The 15,025-nt window shown below is 41.1% G+C and overlaps 1 protein-coding gene and 2 non-coding genes across 3 annotated transcripts in view; all 3 read left to right on the top strand.

Annotated features, from left to right (window-relative positions):
• LOC102390258 (agouti signaling protein) overlaps window positions 1–15,025 on the top strand; it is a 92,476-nt gene that overhangs the window by 66,971 nt on the left and 10,480 nt on the right. The gene's annotated exons all lie outside the window — the stretch shown is intronic.
• Window positions 12,004–12,203, top strand: LOC112579002. Its single transcript, XR_003103434.1, has one exon. It is a non-coding gene; the product is annotated as a small nucleolar RNA SNORA73 family (small nucleolar RNA).
• LOC112578981 lies at window positions 13,603–13,709 on the top strand. The gene has a single exon (XR_003103417.2). It is a non-coding gene; the product is annotated as a U6 spliceosomal RNA (small nuclear RNA).

The following is a 15,025-nucleotide window of genomic DNA, read 5'->3' as shown; positions in this document are numbered from 1 at the left end:
TTTCCAATGAGTCAACTCTTCGCATGAGGTGGCCAAAGTACTGGAGTTTCAGCTTTAGCATCATTCCTTCCAAAGAACACCCAGGACTGATCTCCTTTAGAATGGACTGGTTGGATCTCCTTGCAGTCCAAGGGACTCTCAAGAGTCTTCTCCGACACCACAGTTCAAAAACATCAATTCTTTAGCGCTCAGCTTTCTTCACAGTCCAACTCTCACATCCATGCATGACCACTGGAAAAACCATAGCCTTGATTAGATGGACCTTTGTTGGCAAAGTAATATCTCTGCTTTTCCATATGCTATCTAGGTTGGTCATAACTTTCCTTCCAAGGAGTAAGCATCTTTTAATTTCATGGCTGCAATCACTATCTGCAGTGATTTTGGAACCCAAAAAAATAAAGTCTGACACTGTTTCCACTGTTTCCTCATCTATTTCCCATGAAGTGATGGGACCAGATGCCATGATCTTCATTGACAAACTGAATAATATTCTAATAATATTCTAGTATTAGAATAATAGTATTCTAATAATATTATTATATTTTTATTATATAATATTATAATATATATTTGTTTTATTATATATTATTATAATATAATAATATAGAATAATATTAGAATATTATTATTCTAATACTAGAATATTATTAGAATATTGTTCAGTTTGTCATTCGTAAGGCATAAGAATTAAACTAGCCAATTCAGTCACAATAATCAAATCAGTCTATGTGTATAGATATAGCCCAAGAGATCAAATCATTTTGGTATTGTTTATTCTAATACTGGTTAAAATGGTAAAGAAGACTTTACTCAAGACTGTTGCCATAGGGATGTTGCGATAGGAGAGGAAGATCAGGCTCAACTCAGAATACAGACAAGGACAGTTGGGAATTTTTAGCCAGTGAGGACATTGAGAGGATTAGAGGATGGAAAATTACTAAGAGGAGACATCAAGGATATGGGGATTCTTGCTAACTTAACCTAACAGGATTCTTGCTAAAGGCAGACTTATACATCAAAGGTGGGGGATGAGAAACTTGATTAGATATCGAATGATCATATATCAAGGGTGGCGGGGTTCTCACTAAATTGACAGGATTCTTGCAAAATCTGAGCTATGCAGGTCAAAGAATGGAGGGCCAAAGCCAAGGCCTAGTTAAGAAGAGGGCTCAGAGAAACCTAACTAAAGTTTGGTCAGGGAGAATCTTTGTAAGTACCCACAAGCTTTTTTCTCTTCCTCCCCTCTATTCACATCCTACTTCCCCCAACCATACCACCTACAAAAGCCAGGTCTCCACTTTCCTCAGCCAGTCATCCCTTAGACTTTCCAGATTCCCTCATTATTGAAAAACACAATGTGTTGCTGAAAAACTCCAGTTTCTGGAGTCCTGGAGTCTCTCAGGACTCAAGGTTCAGCATCTCAACTAGCAAATGTATTTCTGACTCATTCTTGTCTCTGATTGCTAGGGTCAATTTACTCCCTGATGAAAGAATCAAGGCCCTCCCCACTTTGGGAAACTAGCTTTCCATTTGTGGAGAACATCTCTGACAGACCTGCTGGCAGCATTTGCAGTCCCCACCCCCAGGGACAGTAGAGGAGTAAGAGCTAGTGATTAAGCAAATACATCACCCTCCCTTTAGCGGCCGCATTTTTAGTCAATCGGACAGTCAACCACTTTAACTGATAGAGCACTGAGTGTACAGAACTAAAGGAATTCTAAAACCAGTTTGAGAAATGGGGTGAACACTGTTTTGCTTTTATTTCTACTGTAGCAAGCTGGACTGGGCCAGAATGGAAGACCACCAAACCAAGGAGTTTGTAATTTTCCTTCTTTTCACTTCAGGCTAAAGTACCAACCTTCTTGTATGACTCTGGAGTTAGGAAGGCTTGGGATCAACTCCTCTCTCTATCACATGCTACCTCTGTCCTTTGGGCTGCTCTGGGTTTCAGTGTCCTCAGCTGTGATACACAAATTGTTAAGAGGATTAAATGTAAATAATGTGCCTATAGGAGTTTTCCAGGTGGCGCTAATGGTAAAGCACCTGCCTGCCAATGCAGGAGAGATAAGAGACTCAAGTTCTGTCCTTGGTTCAGGAAGATTCCTCTGGAGAAGGAAATGGCAACCCACTCCAGTATTCTTGCCTGGAGAATCCCATGGACAGAGGAGCCTGGCCGGCTATAGTCCATAGGGTCACAAAGAGTTGGACTCATGTACCTAGAGCAGAGCCTAATGTATAACAGGTACTTGATAAATGGAAGGTTTTATGACTCATGCCTCTGCCCTTGTCAGTAATTAGCAACTTGACTTATCTTCCAAGGAAAAGAGTAGCACAGTGGAAAATGTTCTAAGCTTGACTCAACTGATTCAAGTGTCTGGGAAATCTCTTTCCTGCTGTCAATTTCCTTATCTGTAGAACCAGAGTGAATAGACAGAATCAGTGTTTTCACACATGGCTGTACATCACAATTGCCTGGAAACTTATTGAAAGTATGTCTCCCAAACTCCATCCCTGGAAGTTTAGATTCAGTGGGCCGAGGACAGGCTTTGGCATTTACATTTTGTAAAAGTTCCATGAGAAAATGGATGAACAAATGTGGTATATTTACAGTGGAATACTAATCAGCTATTGAAAAAAAGAACAAACTACTTAAACATACAAAAAAATGAATGAAGCCTCAAAAACATTATATTGAGCAAAAGAAGTCAGATACAAAAGCTGAATCATCATTCAGTATGATTCCATTTGCGTGCTCAGTCATTCAATCATGTCCTACTCTTTTGTGACCCTGTGGACTGTAGCCCACCAGGCTCCTCAGTCCGTGGAATTCTCTAGGCAAGAATATCGGTGTGGGTTGCCATTTCCTATTCCAGGTGATCTTCCCAACCCAGGGATCAAACCGGCATCTCCTGCTTGGCAGGTGTATTCTTTACCACTGAGCCACCTGGGACACCCTGTGATTCCATTTATGTGAGTACAAAAACCAGCAAATTCAATCTATGGTGGTAGGAGTCAGAATAGACATTACCCCTGATGGGTGAAAATGGATATTTCCTGGAAAGAGACACAATGGAACTTTCAGGAATGGAAGAAATGTTCTATGCCTTGATCTGAGTGGTGGTTACACAAGGGTATAAAGTTAGAATTCATCAACCTTGATACTTAAAATTGGTGCATTTTACTGTATAGAAATAATATCTTAACAAAGTACTGTTAGCAAAGGAGCAAAATGTTCTCCTGACAACCCTAATGCACAGCCAGGTTTAAGTTTCCTGGACAAGATGATTCCTAAGATCTCTTTCAGTGCTAAAGCACTGTGGTTCTTATATCCTCATTTCAGGTCCCCTTAGTACTCTTGCCTGGAAAATTCCATGGACTGAGGAGCCTGGTGAGCTACAGTCCATGGGGTTGCAGAGTCAGACACGACTGAGCGACTTCACTTTTCACTTAGTCATTGTTATCCACAAATTAGATTGTTTCTTTTACCTTTCTTTTTAAATTTTTTGTTTAGTTATTTTATTTTTGGCAGTGCTGGGTCTTGGTTGCTGTGCACGGGCTTTCTCTGGTTGTGGTGCACAGCTTCTTATTGTGGTGGCTTCTTTCGTTGTGGCACACAGGTTTAGTTGTTCCACGGCACATGGGATCATCCCAGACCAGGGATCGAACCAGTGTCCCCTACTTTGGCAGGTGGATTCTTTACCACTGGACAGCCAGGAAATCCCTCTTTTCCCTTTCTTGATCAAATGCAAGATCAAAGATATTAAGAAAAGCCATAGTGTGTTAGTGGTAGTCTCTCAGTCATGTCCGACTCTTTGTGACCCCATGGACTGTAGCCCACCAGGCTCCTCTGTCTATGGAATTCTCCAGGCAAGAATACTGGAGTGGGTAGTCATTCCCTTCTCCAGGGGATCTTCCCAACCCAGGGGTTGAATCCAGGTTTCTAAGGGACGCTAATGCAATTTAAGAGTTGTCTAAGCCCCAGTATGACAGAACAAAGGCCAAGGAAAAAAATATGAAACCACCATCTGACTGAAATCTGATATGATATGAAATCTGACATCTCTCCAGTCTTGTTGGCCCAAAGGGACCAACAAATCTGAGGACTTTCTGTTGCTGGTTTTCTTTTTTCTTCATTCATTTACCAGATATTTATTGAGTGCCTTGCTTTGTGTCAAGTACTGCCAGGTAGTGGAAACAACAAAACGAATATGATAGCAAGGTCCCTGCCCTCAGGGAGTTTAAATTCTACAAGAAAAGGAAAGCCCATACAAAATAAATATTTATTATTAACAACTATTAATTGTTACATTGTGGGTAAGTGCTATGAAAGAAATAGGATGATGAGACAGATAAATACCAAAGAAGGATACTTTTTAGATAGAGTGGTCAAAGGAGGACCACCATTTGTACAAACAATATTTATACAGAGATCCAAAGATTGCCAATGATCCAGCCACGTGAAGAACTAAAAGTATCAAGTTCAAGACCAGGGAATGAATATAGGGCCAAGGTAGAAGGAGTACAATATGTCTAAAATCTAGTAATTGAGTGGAAGAGTCTATCAGATGAGGGCAGAGAGAGTAACAACAGGGCCTTACAAGAATTGGTGATTTTATTTAAAGAGCAATGGGAAACTATTAAAGTCTTTAAGCAGGGGATGATATGTGATTTTAATTCCCCCTCTCCCTACCCCTCAAAAAAAAAAAATCTCTCTACTATTTTGGAAATGGATGAAACAGGACAAGAATGAAGACAGGATGTTAATTAAAAGACATTTACAGTTGTCCAGGCAACTGTCCCAGAGGTTCAGAATCTGCTGAATTGCTAATCAAAGCTACCCTAGCTTTGGTAACTCAGTTAACCAAAGACAGAGAACAAGAGCAAACAACTTAAGAAGTTAGTGAATTCCTCATGCTCAATTAGCCTTGTCTTTCTAATGTTTTGCCCACATGTCTAGATGAGGCTGATTAAAGGATACCTCAGAAGGTGAGGTTCAGTCCCTAAAGTACCTTTCTTCAAACTCATTCACAAGAGGCAGTCTTGAGAAGTGAGCCAAATTTGTGACCAAGGCTCTCCAGGTGCTTTTCATAAGTTTCTTTTTCTCTTTTAGGGTCTCACACTCACCCTCAGCAGAATCTACCCTCCTAACACAGTGCCCCAAAACTCTCTCAAACCCTTCTTTCTTTGCTTCTTCTTTCCTTTCTTCAGAGGTCTGCCCTTAGATAGGAAAATAGAAAACTAATCCAGTAGTACTTATTGCTACCAACTTAACCATGACCGAGAGCATTTGCACTTGATCCTTACAGCCCATAAGACATGGTATGGAATCTGACTAGTTAAGGGAAGATATTTTGAGGAAGAATGTGGCTTAAATTCTGTTTTGTGAATTATCCCTCTCTGTTTTCACACGAATTCAGACTAGCTGACAGAGGTTGTTTGAAGGAAAACATTAACTGGAGACATCATTGATTGTGGACCCTGAGGCCTGGATCAGCAGGTAGAGGGATTCAGAGCAACATAGGATGGGACTGGCTTTCCATAGAAATCTTAAGAGAGGACAATCCAGGCAGTCCCCAAGTAGAGGGCGCCATCTTGCTTGGCTGAAGACAAGAACCCAGAAACAGGCCAGTGCAACGGGCCTGGAGGAGGCAAGACTTAAACAGGCTTCCGAAGGGAAGTATAGGATTTGGAGAAGGAGATGATGAATGGCCATGACATTCTAAACAAGGCGAATGGGGGAATTCCCTGGCAATTCAGTGGTTAGGAATCTGTACTGTCACTCCCGAGGGCTTGGGTTCAATCCCTGGTCGGGAAACTAAAAATCCCACAAGCCATGTGGCGTAGCCAAAAATGCAAGAAATAGCATAAAATAAACAAGGGGAATGAAGCCCTTGTTTTCAGATTAGAAGGTACAAGTCCACAACTCTCCCCATAACTTGCTCCCTATTTTTCACCCAAGGTTGTAGAGAGAAAAGCTGGAGGTCAAGCATAAATCCATATCTGACAGTGACTGATTCTCATTGATGCTGATGGTGCTAACTTTTCCTTCCTTCTCTTCTCTCCCGACCTGGGCAAGTTGGAGTCCTCTTAGGGATAGGCAACACTAAGTCATAACCCTGGTCTTGTAAGTTGGATGAGCCATACTTTATTCTTTTTAAAGAGAAACACTCCATTCAGAGAGAAACAAAATCAACATCTTGGCTTGGCTATAAATAATTGCCCCACTCTTTAGAAAGTCTAAGACCTAAGAGCTCTGAATCTAATCAGCGTCTCAAAGGGCTGTGATCTACCAGATACAGAGAGAGACCAGACCACAGTACAATTTATCTCTTCCTTTTTTTTTTTCAGTATTGTGAGAATATTTTTAAACATGGAGAATTTCATGTAACCTCCACCCAGAGTCATCCATATTTTTTACTATATTTGCTTCAAGTCCTTTTTATTTAAAACAAATTACAGAGGGAACTCCCTGGAGGTCTAGTGGTTAGGACTCCATCCTTCCAAAAAAAAATTACAGATAAAGTTAGAGTTTCACTTAACCCTCTTGCTCCAGTCCCCATAACTTTTATATTTCTTCAACTTTTCCTCCCTACTTAACTTTCTCCTCCATACTTTCCTTTTCTATTTTGTGTGTACTGCATGCTAAGTCGCTTCATTCGTGTCTGACTCTTTTCAACCCTATGGACTGCAGCCTGCCAGGTTTGTCTGTCCATGGGATTCTCCAGGCAAGAATACTGGAGTGGGTTGCCATGTCTTCTTCCAGGGGATCTTCCCAACCCAGGGATCAAACCCAAGTCTGCTGAGTCTACTGCATTGGCAGGTGGGTTCTTTACCACTAGCACCACCTGGAAAGCCCCGCCTGTTTAATTTTCTTCTCATTAATTCTTTTTTTTTTTCCTTTTTTCCCCATGCCATGCAGCTTGTGGGATTTTAGTTCCCCAACCAGGGATTGAACCCTTGCATTCATCAGTGATAGCACAAGAGTCCTAGCCACTGGACCACCAGGGAATTTCCCTCTTCTCATTAATTCTAAAACCTAGTGAGTTTAATATTTTATACACTCTTCTAAATATGTTTTTCAAAATAGAAGACCAATTTAAAAGGAGGCTTCTTTAAGGATCTTGATTACTTTTTGAGTGCATATCTGGTCCTTATTTGAAACAGGTTTCCACTGCAAGATAAAAGTTGTGATTATTAAATTATATGGTGCTTTTTCTTGTGTAACTTTTAAATTGCCTTTAGAATATCTAGAATTCTAAAGATATTTTAAGCAACTTGCAGCATTAGAATGAATTTATGGCCTCTCAGAATTACAATTTTGAGTAAAAACACTTAACAGGCTATCTTAATTCTGGTTGTGTCAACTTCAGTTCAGTTGCTCAGTTGCGTCTGACTCTTAGCGACCCCATGGACTGCCCATGCCAGGCCTCAAACTCATGTCCATTGAATCAGTGATGCCATCCAACCATCTCATTCTCTGTTGTCCCCTTCTCCCACCTTCAACCTTTCCTAGCATCAGGGTCTTTTCCACTGAGTCAGCTCTTCACATCAGGTGGCCAAAGTATTGGAGTTTCAGCTTCAGCCTCAGTCCTTCCAATATGTCAGCTTAAAATGAAAATTGTTTTTTAATTATAAATTCTCTTGATTTAGGCCATATATTACTATCCTTACTAGACTTGGCTATAAATCATTGTCTGCTTCCTGAAATCAGATTTATTTTCAGAAGGCAAATTCTTACCATCAAAAGGAATATTCAACAGAGTGTGTTGCAGCCTGTCTGAAGGGGATGCTGCTCATATGGAATCACAGCAGGTTATGTTACTGAACTCAGATCTGGTTGCTTGTTGCTCAGAAATTAATATTTGAGAGGCAAGTGTTGGTAGAAATAGAAAATGTTGCTTTTAATCAGAAAGCCAGCTTTCTGGGGAGAAGGTGGACTCATGTCCCCAAAAACCAACTCTGAAGATTCTGCTAGGCCATGGAAGTTTTTTAAGGGAAAAGGGGAAGTAATCTGTTAATCATTGAGATAGGGGACCACACTTATTGCCATATCCCCTGTGTGCAGGTTTGTTGACTACTTGTGATCTTTCTTTAGATAATATCTTGTTCATATAATTTGTTTGTGAGATTACTGAAGGGAAGACTAGGGAAAGAGGTCTGGTCATCTGTTAATTACTTATTCTTCATTTCTAGTGTTTTGATCTACAGAAAGAACCAACAGATTAGGGAAGATATTATGTGATCAAAAGATGTGAAAAGTATGCTTGGGCAGGAGATGAGTAGAGCATGGTGGTGGTGGTGCCTGGCTTAAGGTTAGTTACAGTATAGCTTTGCCAAAGTGACAAGACAAATGGGGCCTCCTCCATAGATGCTTACAGTCAGAGTTAGAAGAGACCTTAACCATCTAATTCAAATCCTTTTTTGTACAGGTGAAGAAAAAGTGCCCATAGTCCCACAGTGAATTCCTGACAGGGCCGGACCTAGAACCTAGGTCCATTTTTGGCTTCTGCTCCATTAAGATGTCTCATGCCTGGAGCATAGACAGCTGCAGGGAACGTCTAGAAGCAATCTTATCATTATATAACTTACTGCTGAAACTACTGAGTGTAATTTAATGTTTCCCCTAATCCACAAACTTAATTTTTTTCTCAGAAACTTCTTTATAGCCACATGTCACACTATTAGTATCAGCTTTCTCATTCTTATAACCAGAAATGGCTTCATGAGTATTCATGTGAGCAATTGCATAGGGCCTCATGCTTGCTTAGTTTAAGGTGTTCCTTGAAATTCTTAACTTTTTAGCAAGTGGGTCCACATTTTCATTTTGCACAGAACCCCACAAATTGGGCAGCATACTGGTAACTTACACCCTGAGATAGAAATGAGAAAGAAAATGGTCTCCCCATTTTGTTAGGAGATTGTAATGAAATGCCTAGAATTATCCCTTGGAAGAGGATCAGGAACTTCGCACCTGTACTCAGATCACTGAGTACTTCCCACAACCCCAGGCCACCAACCTGGTTTGGATGTGCAGGACCTAATGATCTTCCCACTATGCGATTTGGCTTCTTAAGAAAAGCTCTAAGCAACCTAAATGTCCATCAGCAGAGGAATGGATAAAGTAGAGCAAGACATATATATAATGGAATATTACTCAGCCCTTAAAAAGGAACAAAATTGGGTCATTTGTAGAGACATGGATAAACCTAAAGACTATCATACAGAGTGAAGTAAGTCAGAAATAGAAAACCAAACATCACATATTAATGCATATATGTGGAATCTAGAAAAATGGTATAGATGATCTTATTTGAAAAACAGAAATAGAGGCACAGACGTGGAGAACAAACACATGTACAACAAGGGGAGGAAGGGGGAGTAGAATTAATTGGGAAATTGGGATTGATATGCATACATTGTTGATACTATGTATAAAATAGATAACTAATGAGAACCTACTGTATAACTCAGAGAACCCTACTGAGTGCTCTGTGATGACCTGAGTAGGAAGGAAATCGAAAAAAGAGGAGATATATGCATATATAGGCCTGCTTCCATTTGCTGTACAGTGGAATCCATTTATGTTGGTGAGAAAGCAATTTCGGTTTTGGACCGTGAATTTTAAATCATTATCAGATCAGATCAGTCGCTCAGTTGTGTCTGACTCTTTGCGACCCCATGAATTGCAGCACGCCAGGCCTCCCTGTCCATCACCAACTCCTGGAGTTCACTCAGACTCACGTCCATGGAGTCAGTGATGTCATCCAGCCATCTCAGCCTCTGTAGTCCCCTTCTCCTCCTGCCCCCAATCCCTCCCAGCATCAGAGTCTCCTCCAACGAGTCAACTCTTCGCATGAGGTGGCCAAAGTACTGGAGTTTCAGCTTTAGCATCATTCCTTCCAAAGAAATCCCAGGGCTGATCTCCTTCAGAATGGACTGGTTGGATCTCCTTGCAGTCCAAGGCAAAACTAATACAGTTATGTAAAGTTTAAAAATAAAATTAAATTTAAAAAAATAAAAAAAAAAAAATAAAAAAGCTCTAGCCAAATAATTGATTAAAATAGGATGGAAATCTCAGTAATTGGCTTTGGCAGTGCACATTTGGCTACCAGTGGCCTGATGACTATAAAAGGAAGCCTCCCTCTAGGGCAGGAAATTCAAGGAGACTGCCAAAGGGAAAGAAGAGCAGAGGCTGTGTGCTAAAAAGAACCATGCGAAAGAGGGAAGAACTGGCAAGAGCAGCACAGAATGTCTGAGCACTCCAGGAGCTACAACCCAAAATTGGAAGGAGGCTGAGGAAATCAGAGGTCAACAATAATCCATGAAATCACCCAAGACCCTGAGCAGTTTAACCACACTCTTTTTTCTGCCTACCTGAGGCATTTATTTCACTTGTACCTCAATTCTAGCTCTTCTTCTCTCTTCCTTTTTTTGTTAGTTATTTGTTTGTTTGCCATCTAAAGTCAGGGACTTGTTTTTCTAGGGACCCTTTATTCATCTTTTTTTTTTTTTTTGGCTGTACCATGCAAGCTTTCAGGATCCTAGTTCCCCTGACCAGGGATCGAACCCAGGCCTATGGCTGTGAAAGCACTGAGTCTTAACCACTGAACTGACAGGGAATCCCCATATTCATTTATATTGACCATATAGTAAATAGACTCAATTGAGAGAAACATTTATTGAGGGCTTATTTTGTGCTGAGCTTAGGCATTAGGGCTAGGGGTAGTAGGGAGGTGATGGGCATGGAGATGAGTAAGGCAAAGGCTCTGCCCTTAATGGGTCTTCAGCCTAGAAGAGACAGACAAATGAACCAATTATTACAATACAGTGTGTCTAGGGAGGAGGCACTACTTAAACGTCCCTGGAGAGAAGTGACAGGGATTCATGTCAAGTCCCATGGCATTCAAAAAGTATTTGTTGCTTGATTGGCTATTCTTCTTGTTAACTAAGTAGGTAAAGCATATTGTCACTCTCCTGCTACCCCAGAAATTTTCATCATTAATAAGCCTGGGTGAACATTAAGGAATGGGTCAATAGCCCCATTGGAGCCTCCCATGCTCAGCCCAGCCAGGCATATCACCAACCGCCCAGGTGGATGAAACATGTGTAAGGCAGCGGGATCCTTCTGCAGCTGCTGAACATCTGGTGTGAGGAATCTAGGTAACTGTGAATGAGAGATATTACTCCTCTGGTCCAGACCCTCAGTATTTGGTACAGCTAGTTTGGCAGAGAAACTAAACCAGAACAAAAATTAAGTGTTGCTTCTCCCAGCTTTTGGCATGTCAGAAACTGTGGCTATGAGCCAGAAGAGTAACAGGCTTTGAGAGTGTTTCAGAGCAGAGCAAGAGCCCCAGGTAATAGGAATATATGCCATGAGAAAACCCTACATTTTACTGACAGAGGCAGTAGGTACTGAGAGCAAACTGCATGCTGAATTTAAGGTACAAAAGGGGAGGAGGGTCTTGCAAATTCCCCAGGCTCACTATCACACAACAAATATAACTCTCTGTCCAGCTTCTTAAAATCCTTTGGTGTTATGTCAAACAGCTTCTAATATTTTATTTCTATCCTCCTTTATTTTTTATTGTTGTTGTTCAGTCACTCAGTTGTGTTCAATTCTTTGCAACCATGGGCTGCAGCACACCAGGCTTCCCTGTCCTTCACCAAGTCCCGAAGTTTGCTCAAATTCATGTCCATTGAGTTGATAATGCCATCTAACCATCTCATCCTCTGTCACTCCCTTCTCCTTTTGCCTTCAGTCTTTCCCAGCATCAGGGTCTTTTCCAGTGAATTGGTTGTTTGCATCAGGTGGCCAAATTATTGGAGCTTCAGCATCAGTCCTTCCAATGAATATTCAGCATTGATTTCATTTAGAATTGACTGGTTTGATCCCTTTGCTGTCCACGGGACTCTCAACAGCCTTCTCTAACACCACAGTATGAAAGCATCAAAGTGTTTCTTATTACAAAGTGATAACATGCTTGTAAAAATATTCAAATACATCCAGTGTGGATACCCCAGGAGGTCACTCTCCCTAGGCTCTAAGTGGTGTATGGGAGCATAGGGCTCTGTCCCGTGATGTGCAATCCCTTTCCACAATGTTGGGGGTGAAGCCGGGCATTGCATCTGCACCTGCATATTCCTACAGCTTCTCAGAGTCCTATGGACAATGACTGAGAAGACAAACCATGCAGGAAGCATCTAAAAAAAAAAATCCTGGCTCCCCTCCCAGGTGCCCAGAGCAGGCTGTCAGGACTTCAGCTCATAAGCACCTAGTTGGGTCAGCAGCTAATATTGTTTGCAGTCTTCAAGAAGATTCTGCTGCCTTCACCTCTTCTTCAGTTCTCATCTTTCACTATACCTCTGTCCCAATAGGTGGTTAGCCATCCCCCATCACTGGGACATTACAATTCTTTCCTTTCCTTTGGGGACCAAGGCCTTGACCTAAAGGATGAAGGTGTCAGCTTATCCCGTGTCATAGCTAAGGGGTTGTCTGTGGCGTACACTCAGTGCCCACTGAATACTGATACACCATCTCCCTACCTTACAGAGATGCTCTGGACACTCTGTCTCCCATAGCCCCTCAATCAACCCTTACGCATTAGTACTCAAGTGCGTGCACACACACATGCACAAACAGATCAACGCTCCTGAGGTGTATAAACCACTCGCATTTAGCCATGACTTTTCATGCCCTCTTTTTCAGACTTTAATCAGATTCAATCACACTAATACATTTATAAATGCCTCAGCTCTTAAGGGTACACAAGTGGCCTTTACAAAATCCTTCTTTGTGCGACTACTTAACCTCCCCAAAGATCAGGAAGCAGGAATCAGAAATTATGGATTCATTGAATGTTAAAATATGTCTTTCCACTCTTTAATCCATTAAACAAATCTGTATTCAGGTTGTACTCTGTGCCTTGTAATGTGTACCGGGTTGTATGGTTCTCTCCTTTCGTTTCACAGATGAGAAAGCAGAGGCCCAGGTGAGCTGAGGATGCACACAGTCTCTTAAATGGCAGGTATATCCATGAAACCTCACTCCCCTTTCTGGATTCTTTATATCCACATACTGAAGAGAAACTCATCTTAAGTCCTAAGCAGTAACTTAAAGCAGATGATGAGCTTAAGAGGAAGAATTGCCATCAGTGATACCACCGATCAGAGGACATTCTTCACTACTATGGAGTGGAAGGACAGATTACTCTCAAGAAAAGCAATTACACAGGTCACTGCTGTCAGTGTTACGATCCTGTATTAGCAGATGGAGAGTGTGGCCCCTGTTGACGAGTAATAGCACCAAGGCTTTGTATAGGTTCCCAACCCGTTACCTGAAATGGCAAAGTCCCCCAACTCTGAAAACTGTTTTTTTTTTTTTCCTTTGCTAACTCAGTTGGCAACAAAATCTGTCCTGAACTGATGCAAATCAATTCTCAGTCTTTGTTTATCCCTTGTATATTCACACCTTTTTGCTTCAGAAGCATCAATATGTTTGTAATGGGTGCTTCTAGACCCCATATATGTGGTTTAATCTGGTATATAGAAGATATTGTTTTTCTAAAATTCACAAAATCCTGAATTAAAAATAAAGAAAATCTTGTGCTCGCTTTGGCAGCACATATACTAAAATTGGAACGATACAGAGAAGATTAGCATGGCCCCTGCGCAAGGATGACACGCAAATTCGTGAAGCATTCCATAAAAATAAAGAAAGAAAGAAAGAAAGAAAATCTGACCCCAAGGATCACAATACATCTAGGTGTTGTGGATGTATATTATATTTAGGATATACAGTCTCTTACAGGATTGGTTTAAGAAATATTGGTTCTTACCCTCTCCCAATACACAAATAAGATTGATTTCACTGAGACTTCACCCTTCCCAGGCTCAGTCTAGTTTTATAGATTCTGTAACTATAAAAGAAACTGTATTTTCAGTTTATTCCTTAAGAGTTGCTTGTACAACAAAGGAAACAAAAAAATTAAACCTTGGAATTCACTATAACCTGAATTAGTCTAGAGATGGCACCTGGTGACTTCTCCTTCCTGCCTGTTGTGCAGTGGCTAGTATATTAAACTGCTGGTTCCTGTGCTGGTGATAATTTCTGCATTATCAGGTGTTCAGAGGAAGTGATGCACCTTGGGTCTCAGTTCATCTCCCCCAAACTCCAGTCACTTCTTTTCTGACTCACATTTCCCAACTCTCCTTTCACTTCAGTGCAGGAATTCTCAGTATTATTTTTTAAATATTTATTTGTTTATTTGTCTGTGTCAGGTCTTAGTTGCAGCACATGGGATCTTCTTTGTGTCATGTGAGATTTTTCACGCTTGCTTGACAGCCCCTTGTGAGTCTCACATTCTAGACAGGGTCAGGAAACTTTTCCTGTGAAAGGCTAGATACTAAATGTTCTAGGCTTTATGGACCACATAGGGTCTCTAGTTGTTGTTTGGCCACTCCTCAAGGCTTGCAGGATCTTAGTTCCCCAACCACGGACTGAACCCTGGCCTTCAGCAGTGAAATCACAGAGTCCTAACCACTGGACTATCATGGAATTCCCTGTTGTTTTTTATTTTTTAATAGAACACCTTACAAATGTCAAAACCATTCTTAGCTTGAAGACCATACAAATGCTGCACAAAATATGGAAAAATAAAATGAATACTGCAGTCACTAAAGGCCACAGATTCAGCTTCACTGATAAGTAAATAAATGCTTGTGTAACAAGCTAAGTACTATGCTTAGGTCAGAAGTGGTCAGGCGTAAGAAATGGTAAAGGGGGAGCTTTGTATTGGGACCAGGAGGTAGCTAAGCTTGGCTAGGGTATATACTTCCTATAAGAAAAGATAAAACTGGGAAGGAATGTGGAGGGTAGGTTGGGGAGGGCTCTGGTCCTTTTCTGAGGCTATGTAGTATGTATTTCATTTGGTAATCAGGGTAACCCCTCTAGAGGAATGACATTGCCTGGAATCCAGCAGCAGCCTCTTAATTGGTTTTCCTCCTCTTAGTCTTGTCCCCTCCATCT

Source organism: Bubalus bubalis, chromosome 14, assembly GCF_019923935.1.
Source record: "Bubalus bubalis isolate 160015118507 breed Murrah chromosome 14, NDDB_SH_1, whole genome shotgun sequence".
Taxonomy (NCBI): Eukaryota; Metazoa; Chordata; class Mammalia; order Artiodactyla; family Bovidae; genus Bubalus; species Bubalus bubalis.
Note: the sequence above shows the minus strand (reverse complement) of the source record. Positions and strands in the feature narration are given on the sequence as shown.